The sequence below is a fragment of the Triturus cristatus genome, chromosome 4_2 (genome assembly GCF_964204655.1).
Source record: "Triturus cristatus chromosome 4_2, aTriCri1.1, whole genome shotgun sequence".
Taxonomy (NCBI): Eukaryota; Metazoa; Chordata; class Amphibia; order Caudata; family Salamandridae; genus Triturus; species Triturus cristatus.
In genome coordinates, this window is record NC_140586.1 from 367,725,893 (window position 1) to 367,752,157 (window position 26,265).

General features: G+C 47.8%; 1 protein-coding gene across 5 annotated transcripts in view; it reads right to left on the minus strand.

The window, feature by feature from the left end:
- LOC146833904 (complement factor H-like) overlaps positions 1–26,265 on the minus strand; it is a 1,264,875-nt gene that overhangs the window by 1,022,870 nt on the left and 215,740 nt on the right. The gene's annotated exons all lie outside the window — the stretch shown is intronic.

Genomic DNA, 26,265 nt, shown 5'->3' on the forward strand with positions numbered 1-26,265 from the left:
CTTTGCGATTGTCATCAGAAACATCAACTGTGGTACATCCGGAGCGGGTGGGCGGCTGGACATTCACTCACAGGCGTCATGGCCAGAGGCGCAACTAGAGCCAAATTTCGGGGGGGGGGGCTGGGCAAAAATTTCGGGGGGGGCTGAACTTTAAGCAATAGGCAGAGTGGAGCTGCACGGGCTCTTAGAAGGGGTAAAACAACAGCGAGCCCTCATTAACATGCAAATGGTCTTTTAAAGACCTGTAAAGTGCTCGGGTGCGGCTGCTTTTTTGCCCGGGAAGGTGTCTCATCCCGGGCTGCCACACACGATGGGGGGGGGGGGGCTGAAGCCCTTTGAGTCCAATGGGTGTTGCACGTCTGGTCATGGCTGACCACTAGTGGAGGGGCTTAGAGGGGGGCAGGTGGGGAGGGGGTCTCTGACTGCACATTTGGTAGTCCAGAGGCCTGGCGATTTATAGAAAGGGGCGGCATGTGTGTGCGGCAGCAGTGGGAGTACACAACGTAATTTAGGTACAAGTGTTACAGGATGAACTTGTGAGCAGCATGAAGATGCGTGTGCCTGCACAAGTAACCGCATGGATAAAGAGCCACTACCAAATGAAACTAGCCGAGGAATGAAAACAAGGAGGAGGGGCCATCACACACTGTACAGTGTGATGGCCAAACAAAACGTTCTCTGAGTGAAATTGCCAGGGACAGAACTAAGCAGGCAAAGGAGGGGCATTTACACAAATGCACCAATAACAAGGCAGCATTTCTGAATGCCACAGATAGGAACCAATGGTAATCAGTGGGTTTGCTGAACCCCACAAAACAGATATAACAGGTCGATCGAAGCTCGACCTAAAAAAGGTGGATTGGGCTTTACACAAAAATGCATGCCTCCTCAAGGCAGGTGAACCCTCAAGATATTGTTATGTTACATTCCACTTATCGATCACACTGCTACCACAAAGGTTCCTTACACTGACAAATATTAATGCACAAAAATAAAATGAAGTTGCTTTGAAAGCAGCACAGGGCTTTCCTAAACAAACAAGGTCCACAATATGGAACTCGCCAGAGAGCACATCCTAACCCCCACACCACTCGCTATCCATTTTTTTTAAAACAGACTTTTATTGATTTTCACGAAACTATACATTCAATCCCGCCGCCCACTGAATGGTCAACAGAGGAAACCAGCATGAAATACAAAGGACATCACACCAATCTGATTACAGAGTCACACCCATCTTCCCATAAGGTGTCCGTGATACAGCGCAGTCCGTCTGCAACCACTCGCTATCCATAAATCTCTTTTTATTAACACATATCTGGGTGATATGTTATGTGCTGATTTTTCAAGAGACAGGGACCACGATAATGAATTGGTGCTGGGTTTGCTTTAATTCATTTTCTAAAATGATAAATTGGCTGCAACCATGTGAGTTTCTTCTTTAAAACTGAGCAACAACAATGTGGCATTTCTGAAGTACATATCTTGTGTTCTTTGTAGTAGAATGAATTGAAATATTTCACAAGCATGCTATCACTTTGCTAAGATAGACGTTGTCTTTGTTTAGTAGACTTAGTCAGTACAATTGAGGCTTTTAACAAAGGCAAACTCAAAAATTAGTAATCCTGCACATGTATGTTTACTATTATAATTATTACTTTTGTTTACTCATCATTTACAAGTGTAACTTTACTATAACTTGTAGACTTCTGATGGAGCGGGTAATTTGTTCTCTTTTTATATACCCGATCCTGACGCATCACTACTGAACGTCATGCTGACAGAGAGGACGGTGACTGACGGATAGAACGGGACTCTGTCGATTTCCATTGAGGACGGTTCTGACTTAGAAAACGACAAATAGCCAGAATAGGTAAATATGACAAAGATGAATGACTTATTAGGATTTAACCTGCTTTTGATTTAGATAAATTGAAACATTGATTTAAAATTCAAGTGTCGGGTTGTTATTTCAATGAAATGTATATTTGTATATATTAGAGTGTTAAGTGGTAATTAAACCATCTCAACTAAATGATCTATTGCCAGGATAGATGGAGATAATAAGAAGGTAAATAAGGGAAAGGTGTTATTTCCATCTTAAAGAAAAGTGCAGATCGGAGAGAACCCCAGAAAATCTCCCTCAGGTTCAGTACGGATAATTTGATGAGAATGAATGTTGGTGTTATGGGCCCCACCAGCGTGTGATGTGTATGTGTGCGTGTGACTGTGAGATCATCCTGTCTGTGGAAGCCTAGGGGATTTGAGAAGCACGATCTGCATCAGTTTTTCTTGGTAGCAGTATGATGGTTTTTATTGTTTTGGTTTAATGATTTTTGCATGTATATATAGCTTATTGATTATTGATTGGTATTGATATATGTACTAACACTATATGTTGAAGTCGTGTTGAGTTCTATGTAGTCTGTGCGGCTTCTGGGATGTAGGAAGTCGGTAAACAGTTCCTTAGTAGGGCAGACGTAAGCGCTGCTCTCGGAAAGGCGGAATTGTTATTGCCCTGTAGGTACACGGGGAAAAACGCGTAACAATTGAAGTTGCGCGTCGCATTGTTTGGGTTCGATTCGGTGACAGCATCGTGTGTTGCCATTAGAGACATTTTCTGTGTGAAAGACGTGTGTATGATAGCGAAGGTTACCTGTGAAGTTCTGGTCTTAGGTACCAGGGATCCAACTGGCATTCCGATAACGCTTATCACTGGAAAGGTAATAGGTATTCTCTGAGCTTGCTAGAAGGACAAAGTAGAGGTAAGCGCTGCTTTGTTAACGTATGTCATAATTCTGTAGTAGGACAGACTGTTCGCTGTTCTCGGGAAAGACAGGATTCTGTGTGAATGTACTACATTTTCTTGTGTGAAAGTGCGTGAATGAAAAAGGCATTCCGGTTAATTGCGAAACTCTGGTTTTATTTCTCAGGAGCATTGCGTTTCCAACCATGTGTCTTAATTCTGGAGAAACAGTTAATTGATGCTTGATAGAAGGGTGAAGTAGAGGGATGTGCTACTTTATCAACGGAAGTAACGATTCTGTAGTAGGGCAGAAGTGAGCGCTGCTCTCGGGAAAGGCAGAATTCTCGTGAGAAAGGTCTATTGCTATTCTTTGGTTAGCGAAGCGGACAATGGAGATGTTTATATGTTGTAACTAACAGGATTGTGGAAATTGAAACAAAGTCTACCAAGTAGTTTTGTAAAGGAGTGGTAGACGGGAGACAGAAGTGAGGAGCAGGAGCTGCTGCAGTGACTGCTGACGTCAGGAAGACCGCGCTGTGATTGGACAGTGGGTTAGAACAGCAGAAACGCCCTGATTGGTGCGTTAGCGTGTGCCGCGCACGGATTGGAAGAAGTACAGGGTGACGTAGACACTTCAGGATTGGTGTGTTAGTGGAAGTCGCGCTGGGATTGGAGATTGTTACAGTGACGTAGACGCTCCAGGATTGGTGCGTTAGTGTGAGTCGCGCTGCTATTGGACTAAAAGACCGTACAGTTGAAAAGGGAGACTAGAGACTTACGGAGAATAGAAAATGTATTATTCAGGCGAAAAGAAGAAAAGATCCTTATTCAGTAGGATCAAGGGGTGGTTTGTGAAAGACAAGGAGATTGTGACAAGGGAAGGACAGTTACTTCCTCCGGCGAAATCGCCCGCATCCTTCATGGTTGCGAAATATGGATATCATACTTGTATTTGGTTAGACAACTGGGTAAAATATACAAAGGAAGACGGAGTTTTAGCTTTCCCAGAACATGGCTCATTTAATCTGGCCATATTGAGAAATTTGCGAGAACGGATGTTGTGCCTAGAGCCGCGTCCGAGACCTACACAGTTTGAGGCGTTGACTGAGTGGGAAGATGAGATGCATGAACGAGAAAAACAGAGAAGTGGTAATAGGTACAGATACACATTTGGGCGACAGTATGATCGTGAAACTCATAGTGACCGAATGCGAAGATGGCGAGACGCAAGTATGACTGAAGGACTGTTTCCCGTAAGAGCTATAGGGGAGACGGAAGGGAGAAAATGCGAAGAGAAGAAAAACCATATAGAACCGAGGAGATATGGAGCGAATGAAGTTGAGGATGATGTCCTAGATGACATGTTTTACAAAAATTCGCCGCCCTACAGACAGGAACCTGATTCATCCACCCAAAGTACACCCATGAGAGATACTATGCGAATCATTAAAACAGAGATCCCGACCCCAGAAGTGAAAAGAAGTATTTCCATTAGGGAGAGGGAAAAAGAAATGGAAGAAAAAGCTGATAGTGAAAAATCAATGGAATTAGCAAAAACCACACTGGAATTAACTGAGAAAATCAGGGAATTGACTAAAAACCTAGAAGCAGTTACAGTCCCTGTATCGATAGGTCCCGTAATGCCCATTTTGGAGAAGCAGAAAGAGAGCGAACATGGTCTAACAGTTCCGTATGTGAACAATAGACAGATAGTCCAGCCAGAACAAATCCCAATGAGAACAAGAGAAAACCCGTGGAGACATACAATGTGTGAAGGTGAATTGAATGTGACAAATAATCCGTTTTTAAATCCTGAGTTCATAGAAAGGAGCAGAATGACAGGAGAAACAATATTAGAACCGCAAAGAGTAACAGAATATGGAAATGTAGAGAAATCCACAGTAATCACTGCAGATGAATTGAGTGAATGGTTGAAGGGCTTACAGGGAAAAGAAAAAGAATCACAAACTATTGATGTGGCAAAATTACGCATGGTACTAGAAGAATTAATAGTAGGAACGATCCCCATAGAGAAGCTGAGAAATTACCAGGACGAGGAGTTGTTATTTTTGTGCAAGAGTGTCACTTGGAGAGCAAAGAATCTACATGATAGGTTAGAAGAAATAGCAAGTGAGATGGGAATTGACATGGACAGGGTAAAAGCTTTACAAAAGCCTTACTGAGTGGATTTCACGGATAAAAATATTGAAAACATGAATACTACCGGACGGATAGGACAGATCAGAGACATAATCACATTGTTGAGAAAATGGGGAGATGTAGATAAATGGAAAAGTAGGTGGTACAGGAAGCGAGATGATACTTCAGACAGAACTTTTCCAGCATTTCCTGTGAGAGAAAAGGAGAAGGTAGTGACAGAATTTCCTATGAGAGAGATACCAGGAGGAGGATATGTGCATGTCCCATGGACGAGACAGGAAATTTGTCATTTACCAATGACTTTCCTCGTTTACGAGAGGAACCGGTTGAGTGGTACAGACAGGTAGACAGATTTGTGAAGTTGTCAAAAGTACTGTGGATAGATCTGAATAGCCTATTTGATATAATAGTGCCAGCAGATTTATGGGCAGAATGTAAAATTGTCATAGATTGGCCTACTAAAGAATACCCAAGAGATACTAAAACAGGAGCACCAGACCCCGAGGTAATGAAGAAATATGAACAAGTTATGGTATTTTTGAAAAATAAAGTAGCTCCCAAAGAAACAGACTGGGTAAAGATAGACCGAACACACCAGGAAGCAAAATAATCAGTCCATGCTTATTATAAAAGGCTAATACTAGCTTTCAAGCAGTTTAGTGGAGATGAAAATCTTGGTGAAAAGGACCTGAGTCATTGTGTGTATAGATTTGTTTATGGTTTACGTCCTGAAATCAGCGAAATGATAAAGCAGCACACTGTAGACTGGCAGAGTAAGAAGACTGATGAGATTCTGAGACATGCTAAGTACTTTAGTGATGTGATTGAAGCAAAGCAACGGAAGTTGAAGGAAAAGGCAATGTGGGCACAGGTGAAAGTTGCAGAAAGACAGGAAGCTCAGTTAGCCGAACATGCCAATAACCCAGGAAACAAGCAGAGATTTGGCCCAGGAAAGGGGAAAGGTAATATAGAAGAAGCTAAAAAGAAGTTTCCATGCCACAATTGCGGTAAGTTAGGGCATTGGAAATCCGAGTGTAAGGACCCTCCAAGTACTGACAATGAAAATCCCTCATTGAATCCACAGGTGCAGTGTGAGGGGAGTGGCCAACAGCAGCGACAGAAGAAGGCTGTTAAACCACAGAATCAGGTGCCAAAACCACCTTTACCGCAAAGCAGAAGTAAGCAGAGGTATAGTGCGGAGACAGGATTCTACGATGAAGAGCAGGTAAATAAACCACATCGCGCAAGCGCTGTTTCACAATATTGGTTGCGAAATGACGAGAGTGATTCAGAGGAGAATTTCTGACGGTGCCGAAGGGAGGAAGAAGAGTGCATGCTTGGCGCATCTCTAGAAATAGACCAGACAGAACCATTTGTGGATGGAAAGATTAATGATGAAAACATTACTTTTCTAGTCGATACTGGGGCTACACGATCAACTGTCAGGTCAGCTGATGTAAAGAATCTTCCTCTCTCGGATGAAACAATCCAAGTAGTTGGTGTGTCAAACACACAGATTAGAACATACCTTACAGAACCAGTAAATGTTAAAATAGGGAAATTTTCAGAAATGCACCAGTTTGTGGTGTGTGATACCAGTCCCGTGAATTTGTTAGGAAGGGACCTGTTGTGCAAGATGAATTGCACGATATTCTGTACTCCAGATGGAATAGCTTTTGAGACACCGGATGAGGACGTCTTGTATAAAATGACTATAGCTAACAGCGAGAATGATGTTTTTGAAACATATGCCATATTCAATCCAGATGAATTACCCCCAGAATTAAAACAGACAGTGAAGGCAGGAGTTTGGGATTTTACTGGAGAAGATGTGGTACTTATGAGGAATGTGGATCCAGTAAAGATTACTGTAAAAGAAGGAGTAGTTTATCCAAACATTCCCCAATACAAATTGACACCTGAAATAATTGAAGGTGTAACTCCGATAATTGAGAAAATGATTCAGCAAGGAGTTCTAAGGGAAATCATGAGTAGTCCATGTAATTCACTTATAATGGGACTAAAGAAGCCTAATGGGAAGTTCAGAATAGTACAAGATTTGAGAAAAGTTAACAAAAATGTTGTCCCATTGTACCAAATCCATCGGTGATTTTGTATCAGATTCCCCATGATGCAGAATGGTACACTGTGATTGATTTGTGTCATGCTTTCTTTTCAATCCCGTTACATCATGACAGCCAGCCAATTTTTGCATTTCGGTTCGGAAACCGTATTTTGGCATGGTGCAGAATCCCACAGGGGTACACAGAGAGCCCCTCAATATTTAATCAGTTGTTGAAGAAATCTCTGGAAAGTTTAACAATGCCTGAAAATTCAGTCTTGGTTCAGTACATCGATGACCTGCTTCTGGCATCGAAAACTCGTGAGGCTTGTGAAGCAGACACAATAGCTTTACTGAATCATTTGGCAGATGGAGGACTGAAAGTGTCCCCAGCAAAATTGCAATTCTGCAAGAAGGAAGTACAATATCTAGGACACAATATTGAAAAAGGACAGAGAAAAATAACAATAGGCAGAATCAGAATAATCAAAGGAATGAGAGCCCCTATGACACAAAGAGAGGTGAGAATGTTCCTAGGAATGGTTGGCTATTGTCGTCAGTGGATAAGTAACTTCTCCCTGATTGCCAAACCATTGGTAAAATTGACAAAAAGTGAGGTGAAAGACCCTCTTGAATTAAACAAGGAAGATTTGGCAGCATTTAAACAATTAAAAGACAGTCTTTGTGAAGCACCTGCACTGGGTATGCCAGACTATGAGAAAGAGTTTGAGTTGTACTGTAGTGAGAGGAACAGATGTGCACTCTCAGTGTTAATACAGAAACATGGAAGACTTCGGAAACCCGTTGCCTATTTCCCATCCATGCTGGATCCAGTGGCTGTAGGGTTACCAGGATGTCTGAAAGCAGTAGCTGCTACATGTCGCAGTCTAGAGCAAAGTGAGGGGATTGTGATGGGATATCCAGTAAAGGTGTATGTACCTCATGATGTGGCGATCCTTTTAACAAGGAGCCGAACACAGTTCATGTCACATAGTCGGCTGACTAAGTATGAAAAAGTCATACTAGGTGCAACAAATGTGAGTCTTGAGAGATGTGTGAATGTGAATCCAGCCACACTATTGCCAGATGCTGAAAGAGTGGAGGTAAGAGATGATGTTGATCACGATTGTTTGGATGTGCTTGATTTCTGTACAAAACCCAGACCTGACATAAAAGACTTGCCATTATCAGAAAGTGATCAAGTGTTATTTGTGGATGGATCATGTCTAAGAACAGATGAAGGATTGCTGAGTGCAGCATATGCAATTTGTACAGTTTCAGAAGTTTTGGAAGCATCACACTTGAAAGGAGTTAAATCCGCTCAAGTAGCAGAATTAATGGCATTGACAAAGGCATGCAAAATTGGGAAGAATGTGAGTGTGACTGTGGTAACTGATAGCCAATATGGCTTCGGAGTTGTCCACGACTTTGGCCAACTTTGGCTGCAAAGAGGTTTCATGACCTCTAGTGGAACTCCAATAAAGAATGCAGAAGTGGTTGGAAAACTGATTGAAGCCATACAGTTGCCAAAGGAACTAGCAGTTGTAAAATGTGCTGCTCATGGTCAAGGTAGTGATTATATCACTACAGGGAACAGATACGCTAATGACATGGCTCAGTATTGTGCACGCAACAGATATTCAATTAATCGGGGAAAGGAAAAAGAGGTGGTTTCTTGCTCCTTAATGTTTACTAACGTTGTAGGAACATGGGAAGAAGTGAGGCAGTTGCAGGATGAAGCAGAAGATGAATAAATGAAACAGTGGGTAAAGGCAGGTTGTGCCCCAAGAGAGAAAGACCATGTTTGGGTCTACAGGGATGGAAGACCAGTAATGCCAGATAGCATGATGTCAACAATGGCAAGGATGTATCATGGCCAGGGACACCTAGGGAGAGATGCCATGATAAGGGCTTTTAAGCAGACCTGGTACAATGCAAAATTCAGGTTGATAGCAGAAAGTCTCTGTCAAAGATGCCTGATAAGTCAGCAATACAATCCTGGAAGGAAAACAGTGGTGAGCCTAGGCACAATAAGCCGAGAGGGAGGACCCTTCACCAGAATGCAAATTGATTTCATTGAAATGCCTCCTTGTAATAGATTGAGGTATGTTTTGGTGGTGGTCTGTCTGTTCTCCAGGTGGGTGGAAGCATTTCCAACAAGGAGAAATGATGGATTAACAGTGGCCAAGCTATTGTTAAGAGAATTCATCCCAAGGTTCGGGTTTCCAGTAACCATTGAATCAGACAGAGAAAAACATTTCCATAATGAACTAATGAAATTGATCTGTGAAGCATTGAGTGTACAGCAAAAACTACATTGTGCCTACCGACCAGAGGCTTCTGGTGTGGTTGAACAAATGAATGGTACAATCAAAAACAGAATAGGGAAAATGTGTTTAGCCACGGGAATGAAATGGCCTGATGTCTTGCCTCTAGTCCTAATGACGATTAGGTCTACTCCAGACAGAGCTACAGGTTTGAGTCCTCATGAAATTATCATGGGACGCGCCATGAGGCATGCGTTTGTTCCAGTCAACAAGTTGATGACTATAACTGATGACAGGATTTTGGATTGCTGTAAAGGCCTGGCTGACGCAGTCCATTCTGTGTTTCACCAGGCTGGAGCGGATGCCACCACACTTGAAAGAAAACCAGCCCATGATCTGAGCCCAGGGGACTGGGTGAGAATAAAAGTCCACAGAAGAAGAAATTGCTTGGTCCCAAGGTGGGGAAGACCTAGGCAAGTTGTTCTAATTACAACAACTGCTGTGAAGTGCCCTGGACTGAAGAACTGGATACATGCAAGTCACACTTTGAGAGTTCCAAGTCCAGGTGACAGCATTGCCAAAGAATATTTTGATTCAGAATCAAGTGCGGATTCAGATGATGAGAAAATAAGAGCAAAAGAAAATCCTGAAAGGGGGGAGAAAAGGCCAAAACCAGTTCAAACCCCACGAGAGGAGATTCTGAGAAAAAGACTGCAAATTTCAGATATAAGTTCAGATTCTGGAGACGAGCAGGTGGTACCAAGTACAAGTGACGAACACAAAAAGAAGAAGAAGAAAGAAAAGAACACCACAACAGAAGTGACTTCTACACCAGATGAGGGAGTAGGAGAAAATCCACCTGAAATAATTCTCGAAGAAGAAGAAGGGACAGGTACAGAGAGAGAGGGACAGATTGCGGAAACCCCTCGAGGAGGTGTAGGGACAACCAGCACTGAGTTAGGTGAAGGGACAAGTAGCCAGCAGGAAGATTACGTGTCGGAGACCCGAGGAGGGACAGAAGTAGGGAAAACACAAGAGGTGGAAAAAGAAAATGTTGAAGGTGAAAAGCAAATTGAGACAGAATCTGAGGACAGTGAAAGTGGAATACCAGAAGGTCGAGTTCTGAGAAAGAGAACTTGGATCGAGGAGAAAAACAACAAAGAAAGTAAACCAAGAAGAAGTGCTAAAGGAGATCTTTGGCCCAACAGGATAAAAAGACTGAGATATCGATTGACACGAGTTAATCCCTCAAAGGCTGAACAAGTGAATGAAGTGACAAGCCAAAACCAAGCAAAAGAGGGAGAGACAGAAGTGTCTGAAGAAAACAAAAGAACAAAAAAGTCAAACCAGAAGTATAAGTCACCTGAATGGACGTATGTGGCACTACCTGAGCAAGGAGAAGAGGTAGATGGTCAAGGAAATCCAGAGGGGACTTTGCTGAAAGTGGTTGAAGAATTAGAAGCTGAAGGAATCCTGAGAGTTATCTTGTCCGATATTGGAGAAGAAGCGGAGAATCAGGAATTTCTGATTTTGCCTGATGAGAAGGAAGTGAAAAACGATGAAATGCCAAGCTGAGTAATCCTGTGAAAGCATTGTGAAGAGGAGAGTAAAGAGACTAAAACTAGAAGTTGAAGAACTGGAATATCCTGCTAGGTGTTGAGTGTCTTAAAGTAGAAGAGCTCAGTAGTGGAGTAAAAGAGGCTAAGTCAAAAGACACGGTCTATTTAACGAAATGGCTAACATAGAAGATAACAAAAGTAGATGCATCTTTTTGAAAAGATGGTGTAAAATGTGCTGTTGCTGTACCGGATTATTAATGCTTCTTTGGAGAGTACTGGCTCTACTGATCTCTTTCAAAGTAACTTTAGATACATTAGAAGGTCATTCTGAGAATGTGACTAACATAGGGAAGAGTTCACAAAAGATAGTTCCGATAAGAACTACCACAGAACATATACATAAGGATAGGTCTATAACTGATTTTTCTAGTAATGTGTTTTCAAAATTATTGTATGAATATGTAAAAACAATGGACGTATGTATGCAGTTACCTGCCTCTGTTTCAGAAGGAGTGACTTATCATCACCTTCCAGCAACTTATGGAATAACATGTAGTGTGCTGATAAGTATATTTTATCAATTAGGGAAATTAGACTATAATTTGTCAAATATAGATAACATTCTTGGACAATTGCCTATGAATAAAGAGCTAAATCCAGCTAAAACTGCTAATGTGTTGGGTGAAATTTTTATAGAAACTAAAGAGCTAACAGATTACATTTTTAGAAACAATTTAACTTTCAGTTTGAAGAAGGAAGAGAGAACGTTCTTGGATATGGTTGAGGGAAGAAGGTTAACAAGCATTTACAATGCAACGGTCTCGGCATTGGTAAAGTTAGAGCTATTGGCATTGCTCATGATAATGCCGTTTCTTTAAATGTTTTAAAAACAAAAACATAAACAAACATAATGTCATGAGCAATGCCAATAGCTCTAACTTTACCAATGCCGAGACCATTGCATTGTAAATGCTTGTTGGGACTGAACTCACTAGAGAACACACAGAGTCCTGAACTGAACTTGCTTATTAGGCTCCTGAAGCGGAACAGTTTGATTTTTACTATGACCTGCTGGCTAGCTGTTTTTACGAGTCGAAATGATGCAGAGCTGAAGGAGTTCTCTCATTCCTCTCGGACTGGGCAAGCAAGTGGGGAGTTGAGAGCAACGGCTAATGCTTCCGTCATCCCCCTGCAAGGCGGGGAATGGACATTGTTAGACCTTAAGACATCCTGAAGGCACTGATTGGCACAATCACCAGAGCGTCATTACCCAAAGAGAGGAGGGCCCTGAAGCACAGTTGGCTGGCTGGAGTACCCAGAAGGGGAAGGAAGGGGAAAGGAGAAACAGAAATGGGAAAAGGGGAAAAGAAAGGTAATTTAGAAAGGAAGGGAGAGAGAGTCAAAGAGAAAGCTATTTCTGGGCCAAGAAAGGAGGACACATTTTCACAGACTATGGTTTTTATGAGTATGGGTGCTGGACATCAGTGTCAATTACACCGAGTGCAGGAAGGAATCAAAGCGACACTGATGCAAAAGAACCCATGCCGTCATCTACTGTGAAACTTAGGGAAAATCTCATAAAAGACACTCGTTATAATGTAGTAAGAAAACGTGCAAGAGAGCTGAAGTGCTAAGGTAGAAATTCTACACTCACCCACACTTGCATTCCTTCTTTCAGGCCCACAGTTCACTGGCAGCATCTTCAGTGCACTATTCGCCAGCGTTTTGGGGCTTATGGTAGACAGTCTACAACCTCCAGGTCCACCCCCCGCCTGCAGTACATCCAGCCACCAGCCTTTGACGTGGGAGTCCTGCCAACAATAATCTCATCAGCGCGAGTTCACCGATATATTCCACAATAAGGCCTCACCAAAGCTAGTCATGCACTGTGGGGGGAGGGGCGCCAAACTGAATTAAAAAGTAGGCCGTCAGGGTGTAGAATGGCCGATTACTCCACATCGTCCCCACTTTATAACTCGCCCACCCTGCTCCTGTCGCCTCTCTGCCCCTCCTGCTCACTACCTGTCCTGCACCTCTACACTTCTGTCTCTTCCTGTTTCTGCCCCTCTCTGACGCCTGTCCGCTACCTTTAATCACTTTCCACCCCGTTTGCCCTCACTGTCCTCGCCGCCTGCCCTTTACCTCTGCCCTGTTTCTGCCCTTGCTCCTCGTGCCCTGCCCTCGAGTGCCCAGACCTGCAGCTCAGCAGCAGCGCTCTCTTCACAGCCCAATGAAGCCTATCCTCTGCCCAGGGCTGTCCCAGACACCAAGGGCCGGGGGGTGTGTGTGAATGGGCGCGCACTTAGGGGCCTTTCACAAACAAAAGTGACACTCGGGAGGGAGAGCGCGGCGGAGGGGGCGGGGGTTAGGAAAGGCCAAAGTGAGAGCAGAGGCACCAGCAGCCCAGGTGCCCCCCATATCTCCGCAGAGATCACGCTGCCCCCACCCCACCCCTTCCGAGGAAAACACACACATACAACATGCACCGGGTCTGACCCGCAAGGGGCTGCTTTCCAACCCCCCAGAGCAGGGACCACCAGGGGGCCTGCCTGGGAAAACAAGCACGCCAAATGGGAGGACGTCTGAAAAAACGGGCTGTAGTGGGGGAGAGGGGCTTCTACAAATCAAAACGGGATGGGGGCCGCCTGCAAATTAAACACAAAAAGAAAAAAAAGTACACCAAAGCAACAAAAACAGCGGGGATGCCCGGCCGTGAAAGATGAGGGGGGCAGGGTTCGAACAAGTGAGGAGCGGAGCGGAGCGGAGATCTTGAATATTAATTTGGCGCTGCGCGTCAGAACAGAGTAGCCCGTTTTTGCTTCAAACTGTATTTTTTTAGGCCGGACTGAGAAGTCAAAGCAGCCCTGGCAAATGATACCAGTCCAGCCCCCATGTGGTGCATAGCGAACGGAGGGCCCGCCTAACAAATTGGCAAAGCGTGCACAGAGTAACTCCTGATGAAATAGAAGGGAAGTGGATTCACACGCCACTTACTTCAAAAGGTACTGCGGGATGGTGCAGCCTTCGAGCTAAAAACGAATCCTTACGGGGGAAAGTTGACAGGAAATAAAATATTTAAAGGGCAGGAGCCGAGAGCAGGGGGAGAGGACAAGCACACCACCGCCTTTCTCCGAGGCAGAGCAGAAATGCCTCGGAGAAAGGCAGCGTCCTTTTCGGATTCGGGGGCGTGTTTTGCTGTTGTCTCCTCCTTGAGACTTCTTGCAAAAAACACGCCCCCGATCCGAAAAGGACGGGGCCTAATCTGAATGACTGACCTCTTCTCCAATGGCTGGCCAGCATTCAAGAGGCCAGCCAATGGAGAACAGGGGAGAAGAGGGGCGGGTTCAAGCCCCTCTTCTCCAAGTCATTAAATCTCTCGACTTCCGGTTCTGCCTTCGGCAGACCGGATGGTCCCGAGACCTAAAAAGGAAAAACTGAGGGGCGTGGCTAAGGTAATTAAGGGTGTGGTTTAAAAACACATAAACTAACAAGCATTTGCAATGCAACAGGTCTCGCATTTACGCGAGTTTGAGCTATTGACATGTAAATGACAATGCCTTTTATTTATGTTTTGGTTTTTAAAACATAAAAGGCATTGTCATTTACAATGCTAATAGCTTAAACTCTCACAAAAGCGAGACCTATTGCATTGCAAATGCTTGTTTTATATGGGGCAGACTTATTACGGGTGTTTGTAGTGAAAAACGATGACACGACTGACCGAAGCATGCTATCCTTGTATTCTTTACGCGTATTCCATAGTAAGAAACGGGAGAAACTGATTTTGCCTGACACATACTTTTATTATAAATGTGGAGAAAATTACATCCGTTCAATTTCTTTTTATACACAATCCCCAAAAATGGAGCTCTATTGAGTTTTGCCTGCTTCGAATTGGTATGAGCATACCCTGTTTGCTCCACTCTTGCTAAGCATGCTGAAAAACTGTGGAAAGGGCATTTTTTTTCTCCCAAAACGTTTATTCTGTTTTACGCAGGGTGGCCAATGAACGTTGTCTGCCTAAACTTTTTGAAGCTAATATTTGAATAATCGTTTTTTGTGTTGTTTAAATAAAAAAGTACAATTTGACGTTCACTGCGGGGGTAAATAATATGTAGACCTATTATCCAGTTTCTAAGCGCTTATTTTTAGCAACCACCTAAGGAAAGACAGTTGAGTTTGCCCTTGGCAGAACTTGACCTCATGTCCAGGAGGTTACAGTAACAGAAGATGTCAGCAGTGAGTGTTGAACTCTGTGCTACGAGTCCCCGTCTGCTGCCAGCTACTTTCAGAAGCAAACATACCTGTTCACACTTTAGGTGCTGACAGGGGTCAGCTACGGTTAATGGCTGCGTCCTGGGCGCCAGAATATTTCACAAGAGGTGGTGAAACTTGCTTTTTGCTAACCGCAGTGTGAATTCCCCTGCGTGAAAAAAACAGATCTTGCAATGTTGTCATTAGGACCTGTTAAGGTTTCTGTGCCCATAATGCTCAGATGCAAAGAAATGCATTTTCCCACTTAAACTCCGTTGGCACGCGCGTGCCAGATGTCAGGAGCTCAAATGATTAGCAGAGAAATGTTTTCATATCTCGGAAAATAACTTAATTACACAACGTGGGCGTGAGAGTAAAACGTCTAACCATCCTTAGCCGTGACAGCGGGGTTTCAGTCAGCGCAGTAAATACAGAGTTGGACATTAAAACAAGGAGCGAGGGGCGGGTGATGGTGGGGGGGTGACCACCGAGGAAAGCGGCCGTGCATATATTAAGCGTATGCGCGAACCAGGCGTCATGGCGAAAACATAACGAAGTAGTCCTTTAATTAAAAGATACAGCCCTGTAGCGTAACTTAACAGTAGTTGGTCGGTGCTGCTTCCTCCAAAAACGGAAGTGACCTATGGCATCCAGAGCCAACCATAAGCCTGCTAACTGAAGCAATGCCACAGTTAACCAATGGCAGGCGGGAGGAGAAATTACCATCAATATTGTATTTACTGGAGGTCTTGCGACAGCGCATGCGCTGTCTAGGCTCGACCTAAAAATGCACGAGAAAGCAGAAGAAAGTAAAGGGAGTGAAACTATGTGGGACATAAATGAAGGAAAAGAACTGAAAAATGGTGCTAGTCCGACAGTGGCTATAGACACTCCACAGAAAGGAAAATTATGTATTATGAGGGAAAAGTCTCAATATGATTATTAATATATAGGGACTAGTAAGTGCCATGATACATATTTTATTGCAACCGGATGGGGATTCAGAGGTGGAGAGGATCCAGTCTTTCCTGGATTATATTACATTTGTGAGAACAAGGCTTATTACAGGTTGCCTGACCATTGGTATGGCACATGTTATGTTGGCTTGGTCTTTCCAAAAATCTTTCATATGGATAGAGTAGAAAATAGTAGACTAAACAATTTACTAATGCGCAGTAGAAGAGAAACTTGGTTAGAAATAGTAGGTGATATTTTTGGAGCATTAATACCAGCAGTGGGAATATCTTTGAATGCAAATAATATTCGGAAATTGTCAACCATAGTGGATCGCTTGTCAACAAGCACCGCTGGAGGTTTCCTTTTGGTAAAAACTGAAATGGTTGCTATGCGTGCTATGATTATGCAAAATCCACTTGCCCTTGATATCTTACTGGCAAAAGAGGGTGGTGTCTGTTGAATGCTGAAAGTTCAACATTGTTGTACTTACATTCCAGACGAAAGCAAAGATCTGAAAGTTTATATAAAAAATATTACAGAATTGCATGATGAAATAGTACCACTGGAAGCTGAAACTATCTGGACTAAAATGAGTAATAAAATGGCTGCTATTAAGAATTTCTTAGCTAGACTAGGTAGTAATATACTAAGGAAAATATTATTTCCACTAACGTGTGTGATTTTCGTATTATTAATATTTAGACTAGGGTGTATGTGTTGTAGACATAGAAGAAATAAAAAGAAAGTTAAACGAGAAATTATTAAAAAGAAAGAAAAGAAACAAGAAACAGAATTTGAAGAAATTGAGTTGGAGGAGTGGAAGGAGAGTATGTATGGCAAAGCTAAAAGAGATGATGAAGTGGAAACCAGACTATAATTGAGCAAGAAAACATTTTGAATTTCCGTAAAAGGGGAAACACAAATTTAATTTGTGGGTTTTGTTTTGTGGTGATAAAATCACCAAAGGGAGGATTGATGGAGCGGGTAATTTGTTTTCTTTTTATATACCCAATCCATTTTCGTATGTCTTTATTAAAATTACTTATGATTCATTATAATGATTAATGGTTTGATGGTTTGATATTAACCAACCTTATTAACAGAAAGAATACACATGGGAATGCAATTGCATGGCTAAAATAATTAGTGAACTAAGTTGTACGCATATTAAAATGATAAACGTTGCTTAAAGTGATGTTATTTGTAATTTTCGCTTAAATAATCAAGTATTAATGGCTTTGGATGTCGCATATGGCTAGATAAGTGCATACACATATGGGTTTTAGCAAGGGAATAACACTGTTATAATCATTTCGATGTATTAATTACGTTTTGTGTTTTCTTTGCTTAAGTTGACCATTTGGGCCTTCCACAAGATGGCTGCCGACTGAAGCCTAACTAGATTTATGACGACACTAATGAAACAATGGAGAAGAGTGCCTGCAATGACTTCAGCGACCATGTCCCCTGTGTGACCGGAGAAGCTATGTGTGTGAAGGTCATCTGGGAAACATGCCAAGTGTTGGACAGGCCACACGAAGGGCTGGCTCCCTCCCCGCATGACAAGGCCCCAGCCCAGGCCCACCAGGCGTGACCCACGAGAATCACCCGCACCCCGTCTCCCGACGGAATTCCTGCCCTCGGACCTCCATGTATCACGGACCCAAGCCACCACCGGCTCCCCCGGCCGGGTCAAGCCGCCATCTTGGGCCCTGCGCCACGAGGCCGCGTGGCCTCCATCCGACCCTAACCCTGGGCCTGGCCGGCCCCGACATCCCGGCACCACCATCCACCCAGGAGGTGAGCGGACCACTTGGCAGGTCAATGGGAGAACGAAGCGCCAAGGACTCTCCCCCGCCAGGTGCCGATCGCCTCCAGCTCCCCCAGGCGCTGGCTCCACCCCCTGCTGGGTGTCTGGACACCTTCATCCCGGACCCTCCGACCTCCAAGTGCGAGGGTCCGGACATCAAAGGGCGCCTGCCCTATAACTGGGGCAGCTCCGGAGCAGGGAGGCAGTTGTATCCTGGAGTCGAGAGACACCGAGAGAACTCAGCCTTGATGGACTACTGGCGCTGCCGTAGCCCTACCCTGCGAACTATCGTCCTGCCTGCTGGCGCTGCCGCGGCCTTCTGCAACATCCATCCTCGTCGGGACCTGCTGGCGCTGCCGCGGACCGTTGTAACGACCACCTTCACCGGGACCTGCTGGCGCTGCCGCGGACCGTACCTCGACCATCTTCACCGGGACCAGCTGGCGCTGCCGCGGACCGTGTATCGACCATCTCCACCGGGACCTGCTGGCGCTGCCGCGGCCCGTACCAGCTAAACCACCAAGCTCGAGGATTGTGAGCTAATCCCCATATCATCCGAACTACCAGACTGGTAAACAGACTGTCCCGCTACCCCTTTTCCTATCTTGAGAGACTTAATCGAGGGGACCCCTGAGTCCAGACCTCCTTGTACCATTTCATCGTACCTTAAGAAGTGCATATAAAGAACGCTAAATCTTATCCTTGTGTGGTATCTGTCTGTGGGGGGGAAGTTATTTGTCTGTACGATCGCTGGAGACGGCTCTCCCCGGAGACCTCTCCCCTTGTCCTCGGCCGACCCTCCCGGTCCGTCTAACATTGGTGGCCAGCGGCGCGATCCGAATCAACGCGTAATCGTACAGAGAGTAGCTCACCCCACGACAAAACCACGATGTCAGCCAAAGATAGCGGTTCCACTGAAAAGTTCCAAATGGATAAGTTGGAAGAATATAGCCACCGCGAACTTAAACAATTCTGCATGGAACTAGGCATTGCTACCACCGGCCTGAGTACCAAAGATGATTTGAAGCATGCCCTTGAGTCGTGGACAGAAACTGGGATCGCCGGACCCTCCGACCAAAACAGTGTCGCACCAGAGGGGAACGCCACGGCTCCCGAGGAGCGGGGAACGGGCCTCTCGCAGGAGGAGATCCAGGAAAGAGAAAGAACCAGACTACACGAATTGGAAATGGCACGACTCAAGATGGACGGTGAACTCAAGTTAGCCGAGCAGAAAATAAATCTAGAGCATCTGCGGCTCCGAGAAGAGCGAGAAGAAAAGCAAAGACAGAGAGAGCTTGAGGAAAAAAGAATAACACTCGAACACGAGCGCAAACTGGCGGAAATAGAACTTCGGAAACAGAATAAAGAACTGGGGATGCCTGAGCGACCGCACACCCCGGGGGCAATCGAGAAAAAAGTCCACATCCCCAAGGATGTTGTCCGAGAGTATGTTCGAGAAGACGACATACAACAGTGGTTCAAAGCCTACGAGATCGCCATGACCTCCCACCGGATCGACCGGAGTGATTGGGGAGCCGGACTATGGGGGAGGTTCGTCAACGAAGGCCGCGATGCCCTGCTGCAGCTCCCAGATCACCAAATGTCGTCCTACGACCACATGAAGGCTGCCCTCCTCACCCGCTACGGCCTCACACCCGAGATGTACCGCCAGAGGTTCAGAGATTGCACCCGGATCCCGGGTACAACTTGGGTGGAGTACGTCAACTATTTCAGCCGAGCCTTCGAGGGTTGGATCAAGGGGAGCCAGGTAACAACCTACGAACAACTCTTTAACCTTATGGTATGGGAACACCTGTCGAACAACTGTTTCGTCGAGCTCAGGCAGCACCTCCTCGACAGTAAACTGACTGACCCCCGGCAGCTCGCCGCTGAGGCTGATCGATGGGAAAGCACCCGAGTGGGCCGGAGAGGACCACACGAGCAAAACCGAAGCAACCAAGGCCAGCACCGTCCCCGGGGAGGAGGAGGAGGCCAGGGGCGAGGGAGAGACAGCCCTCCGGCAACAACCGTGACTAGCACCCCGCCCCCGACCGGCCGGGGCAACCCCCCGATGCGTCCTGGGTTCCGAGCCAACGTCACGTGCCACCGATGCCAGCGAGTCGGCCACTACGCCAATGACCCGAGCTGCCCGCAGAACCAAACGCCCAAGCCCCGCCAGGTGGCTGCCGCCGCCCTGGGGGAAGAACGACTATCAGAGGAACAGGAAGAGTATGAGCCGGCCCAGCAAGAGTGGGAACCGGCCGCCATGGTTCTAGCGTGTCTAGGGGGAAAAGACATGGTCCCGCGGGCTCCCCTACCCGCCAACACCAGGAAATACGGTCAGTGGGTGACCATTAATGGGCATCGGGCCGAGGCCTTACGTGACACCGGCGCCAGTGTGACGGCCGTCCGCTGTCACCTGGTGAAGCCCGAGCAGATCCTGCCGAACATTCTCTGCCCCGTCCGCTCAGCCGACAACTCCGAAAGTCTGTGTCAAATGGCCTGCGTCCCCTTCGAATGGGGAGGGGTCTCCGGCCTGTTGAAGGTGACGGTCCGGGATGATGCCCCCGTAGACTGCCTCCTGGGGAATGACCTTGAGAGTTCCCCGTGGGCCACCGTCGAGAGAAGAGAGCACCTGGGGATGCTGGGCCTCCCGGACTGGGCCTGCGTAACCACCCGGTCCATGGCCGCCCGTGCCGTCCCCCGATCCGAAGAACCAGAATGGCCAGCACCTCCGCCCCCGGTCGCCCCAGTAGAAGACAACGACGAGGCCAACCCCCCGGAACCAACGATCGAAGGGGACACGCAACCCCAGGACTTACCCGGCCTGGCTCAATGGCGTCAAGAAGGGGGGCCCACCCAGGAACAGTTCCGCCAGGAGCAAAAGACCTGCCCCTCCCTCGAGGGACTCCGCCAACAAGCCAGCGCCCAGAGCGCAGGGGACTCCACCGGAACTCACTGGGTCTACTGGGATAACGACCTGCTATACAGCGAACAAAGAATCGCGGAGCTAGGGGCCGGTCGAGTACTAGTGGTACCTCTCCGCTTCAGAGACTTTCTGCTCAACCTGGCCCACGATGTACCCCTGGCTGGACACCTGGGCCAGGACAAAACTTACAGTCGCCTAGTAACCCACTTTTTCTGGCCGAACATGAGGAACGACGTCCTGAACCACTGCCGGTCCTGCCCCACGTGCCAAGCCAGCGGGAAGAGTGGCCGTAAGCTGAAAGCCCCTCTACAACCCTTCCCAGTGGTCACTACCCCGTTCGAGAGGGTAGGAATAGACATTGTGGGGCCCCTGGACCCCCGCACGGCGCAAGGACACAGGTTCATCCTAGTACTGGTGGACCACGCCACCCGCTACCCCGAGGCGGTGCCCCTACGAACTGTGACCGCTCCGGTGGTTGGCCGGGCCCTAATGGGGATCTTCTCCCGGGTGGGCTTCCCCCGAGAAGTCGTCAGCGACCGAGGGACGAACTTCATCTCCAAATACATGAAGTCCCTCTGGCAACAGTGCGGGGTCACCTACAGATTCACGACCCCCTATCACCCCCAAGGGAATGGACTAGTGGAGCGATTCAACCGCACTCTCAAGGGGATGATTGGGGGATTGGAAGAGCCCCTCCGTCGCCAGTGGGATGTACTACTCCCGTGCCTCCTCTTCGCCTACCGGGAAGTTCCCCAGAAATCCCTCGGTTTTAGCCCTTTCGAACTCCTGTACGGGCACCCTGTGCGAGGGCCCCTCAGCCTAGTCAAAGAAGGTTGGGAGATGGCCCCCCTAAAGACCCCTCCAGACGTCTTCAAGTACCTCCTGGCCCTACGCAACCAGACTCGGCGCTTCAGGGAGATGGCCAAGGCGAACCTCGAGGCCAGCCAGGAAGACATGAAGAGGTGGTATGATCACAATGCCTCCTCCGTCGAGTTCGAACCTGGTCAACAAGTGTGGGTGATGTCCCCCACCGAACCATGTGCCTTGCAAGATAAGTGGACGGGGCCCTTCAAAGTGGTCGAGCGCAAAAGCCCCGTCACTTACCTCATCGACATGGGGACCCCACGGAACCCCCTTCGGGTCCTCCACACCAACAGACTCAAACCACACTTTGTGCGCTCAGAACTTAGCCTCCTGATGGCTACGGACAGTGGGGCAGAGGAAGACTCCGAACCCCTCCCGGATCTACTGAAGGCTCAGGAGAACGACGGTTCCGTGGACGGGGTCCGGCTCTCCGATGCCCTCACCCCAGAGCAATGCCAGGGCTGCCGGGACCTCCTGCTGCGGTTCGCTACACTGTTCTCCCTCACCCCCGGGGTCACCCCTTGGTGCTTGCACGACGTGGACACCGGGGACAGTCCCCCTATCCGACACCGGGCCTATCGCGTACCAGATCGGGTATGGGCTTGCATACAAGAAGAAGTAGCCAGAATGCTCACGATCGGGGTCATCGAGCCCTCGGACAGTCCCTGGGCCAGCCCGGTTGTATTGGTACCCAAAGCCGCTGCCCCCGGCACCACACCTGAACTGAGATTCTGCGTCGACTACCGGGGCTTGAACGCTGTCACCCGGACCGACGCTCATCCTATCCCCCGGGCGGACGAACTGATCGACCGGCTGGGGGCCGCCCGCTACCTCAGTATCTTCGACCTAACAGCGGGCTACTGGCAGATCGGCCTCACACCCTGGGCTCAGGAACGATCTGCCTTCTCTACCCCCGATGGCCACTACCACTTCAAGGTCATGCCCTTCGGCATGAAGAACGCCCCCGCCACGTTTCAACGTCTTGTGAACCAGGTCTTGGCGGGGCTCGAAGAGTTCAGCGCGGCCTACCTGGACGATATCGCTGTATACAGCCGCCACTGGTCCGACCACCTCCTCCACCTCCAAGAGGTCCTACAGGCCCTCCAGCGGGCCGGCCTCACGATTAAGGCCGGCAAATGCCAAATTGGTCAAGGGTCCGTGACCTACCTTGGGCACCAGGTGGGAAGCGGGCTGGTGGCCCCGCTGCAACTTAAAATTGCTGCCATCCAGTCCTGGCAGCCCCCCGTCACCCAGACCGAGGTCCGAGCCTTCTTGGGGCTCACCGGCTACTACCGGCGGTTCGTGAGGGACTACGGCAGCATCGTGGGGCCCCTCACGGGTCTCACGTCCAAAAACCAACCGAAGCGGATTAACTGGACCCCCGATTGTCAAGCGGCCTTCGAAAAGCTGAAGGCCGCCCTGTGCACCGCCCCTGTACTCCAGGCCCCCGATTACAGTCGGGAATTCGTGGTACAGACAGACGCCTCCGACCACGGCATCGGGGCGGTTCTTTCCCAAGTGAACCCCGAAGGTCATGACCAGCCGGTGGCCTTCATCAGCCGACGTCTCCTGGCCCGAGAACAGCGCTGGAGCACAATCGAGAGGGAGGCCTTCGCAGTGGTGTGGGCCCTCAAAAAGCTCCGGCCCTATCTCTTCGGTACCCACTTCCGGGTACAAACCGACCATCGACCCCTGCAGTGGCTGATGCAGATGCGGGGGGAGAACCCAAAACTATTGCGCTGGTCCATCTCCCTGCAGGGGATGGACTTCACCGTGGAGCACCGACCGGGCCAAGACCACGCCAACGCGGATGGCCTGTCACGCTTTTTCCGCCTCGACGAGGAGAGTCCCCAAGGAGATGGGTGACTCTCCCCGCCTTCAGCTGGGGGGGACGCATGTTGGACAGGCCACACGAAGGGCTGGCTCCCTCCCCGCATGACAAGGCCCCAGCCCAGGCCCACCAGGCGTGACCCACGAGAATCACCCGCACCCCGTCTCCCGACGGAATTCCTGCCCTCGGACCTCCATGTATCACGGACCCAAGCCACCACCGGCTCCCCCGGCCGGGTCAAGCCGCCATCTTGGGCCCTGCGCCACGAGGCCGCGTGGCCTCCATCCGACCCTAACCCTGGGCCTGGCCGGCCCCGACATCCCGGCACCACCATCCACCCAGGAGGTGAGCGGACCACTTGGCAGGTCAATGGGAGAACGAAGCGCCAAGGACTCTCCCCCGCCAGGTGCCGATCGCCTCCAGCTCCCCCAGGCGCTGGCTCCACCCCCTGCTGGGTGTCTGGACACCTTCATCCCGGACCCTCCGACCTCCAAGTGCGAGGGTCCGGACATCAAAGGGCGCCTGCCCTATAACTGGGGCAGCTCCGGAGCAGGGAGGCAGTTGTATCCTGGAGTCGAGAGACACCGAGAGAACTCAGCCTTGACGGACTACTGGCGCTGCCGTAGCCCTACCCTGCGAACTATCGTCCTGCCTGCTGGCGCTGCCGCGGCCTTCTGCAACATCCATCCTCGTCGGGACCTGCTGGCGCTGCCGCGGACCGTTGTAACGACCACCTTCACCGGGACCTGCTGGCGCTGCCGCGGACCGTACCTCGACCATCTTCACCGGGACCAGCTGGCGCTGCCGCGGACCGTGTATCGACCATCTCCACCGGGACCTGCTGGCGCTGCCGCGGCCCGTACCAGCTAAACCACCAAGCTCGAGGATTGTGAGCTAATCCCCATATCATCCGAACTACCAGACTGGTAAACAGACTGTCCCGCTACCCCTTTTCCTATCTTGAGAGACTTAATCGAGGGGACCCCTGAGTCCAGACCTCCTTGTACCATTTCATCGTACCTTAAGAAGTGCATATAAAGAACGCTAAATCTTATCCTTGTGTGGTATCTGTCTGTGGGGGGGAAGTTATTTGTCTGTACGATCGCTGGAGACGGCTCTCCCCGGAGACCTCTCCCCTTGTCCTCGGCCGACCCTCCCGGTCCGTCTAACACCAAGGCCCCTGAATGAGGAAGAAAAGTATCGAACTCTAGTTGAACATGAACTTTCCTGATTAATAGATACTTTCCCCAGCTGGGAAAACTTACCCATGTAACTTAATGAAATTAAATGTATCTTCGATGAACCAATTGGAATCCGAGAAACCATTGAATGAAACTTTGTATATGAAAATTTTAGTATAAATATTGGTAGACTAGAGGGGGTCTCGGGTCGTCATTTCGAGAGCTTCCTGACGCATCACTACTGAACGTCATGCTGACAGAGAGGACGGTGACTGACGGATAGAACGGGACTCTGTCGATTTCCATTTAGGACGGTTCTGACTTAGAAAACGACAAATAGCCAGAATAGGTAAATATGACAAAGATGAAGGACTTATTAGGATTTAACCTGCTTTTGATTTAGATAAATTGAAACATTGATTTAAAATTCAAGTGTCGGGTTGTTATTTCAATGAAATGTATATTTGTATATATTAGAGTGTTAAGTGGTAATTAAACCATCTCAACTAAATGATCTATCGCCAGGATAGATGGAGATAATAAGAAGGTAAATAAGGGAAAGGTGTTATTTCCATCTTAAAGAAAAGTGCAGATCGGAGAGAACCCCAGAAAATCTCCCTCAGGTTCAGTACGGATAATTTGATGAGAATGAATGTTGGTGTTATGGGCCCCACCAGCGTGTGATGTGTATGTGCGCGTGTGACTGTGAGATCATCCTGTCTGTGGAAGCCTAGGGGATTTAAGTAGCACGATCTGCATCACTTCAATCTATCCACCACCTGAATTTAGGGTATGTAGCCTAATCTACGAGTGTAAAGTTACTACTGAGAACTTTTTCACAAACAAGTGAAGGTCTTCGCCATGAGGAACCAATCTCCCTATGGTGAAGTATAGAGAAATCTTGGTTTATTAAACGAATTTAAGAAAATTTGAAAAGAAAATATTTGTATATGTTAACTTTCACCAGTAGGAAGAATTATACTATAAATAAAATGTTACAGCATTAATAACTTAATTTTAAGTTACTAATATTATTTAGATTAAATCAAAATAAAATTATTTTTGCTCATGTTTAAATGAAATAAAATTCCACTTAAAGTGTGCCCCAGGCACAACAGTGTGGCTGCTGGGGCAGAGAGCAGAGTCCCTGACCAGGAGGTTAGAGGTCTTGCTCACACGCCCGAGCAGCAGCCGCTATTAACTAGGGAAGGGGGAGGGAAGCACAGCTGGGAGGCGGGAGCGGGAACCAGCTGGGGGGAGGGGACACAGGGGCAGCAGCAACAGGAAAGGAAACGGGCACGGAGGACACAAACAGGAAGAAATAAACAGAAAGACAGAAAATAACAAATACAAAGGCACAGTAACAAAAGACAGATGAAGACAGAAAATGGGCACAAACACAAAGACAGACAACAGCGGAACAGCAGAAGAGCTATGCTCTCCCTCTAAACGACCAGGGATAAGACTTAGGCAGGAGCCTGAGGGTGGAGGAAGGCCTCGAACACTTACCTTCTCAGAGAGGTGTAGGGGGCAGCGGCATAACAGCCGAGCTGCTGGGGCAGAGAGCAGAGTCCCTGAGGTCAGAGGTCTTACAACATCTGTTGGCAGCCATGCCTGGCCAATTGATGTTTATTTGATTGTTTCA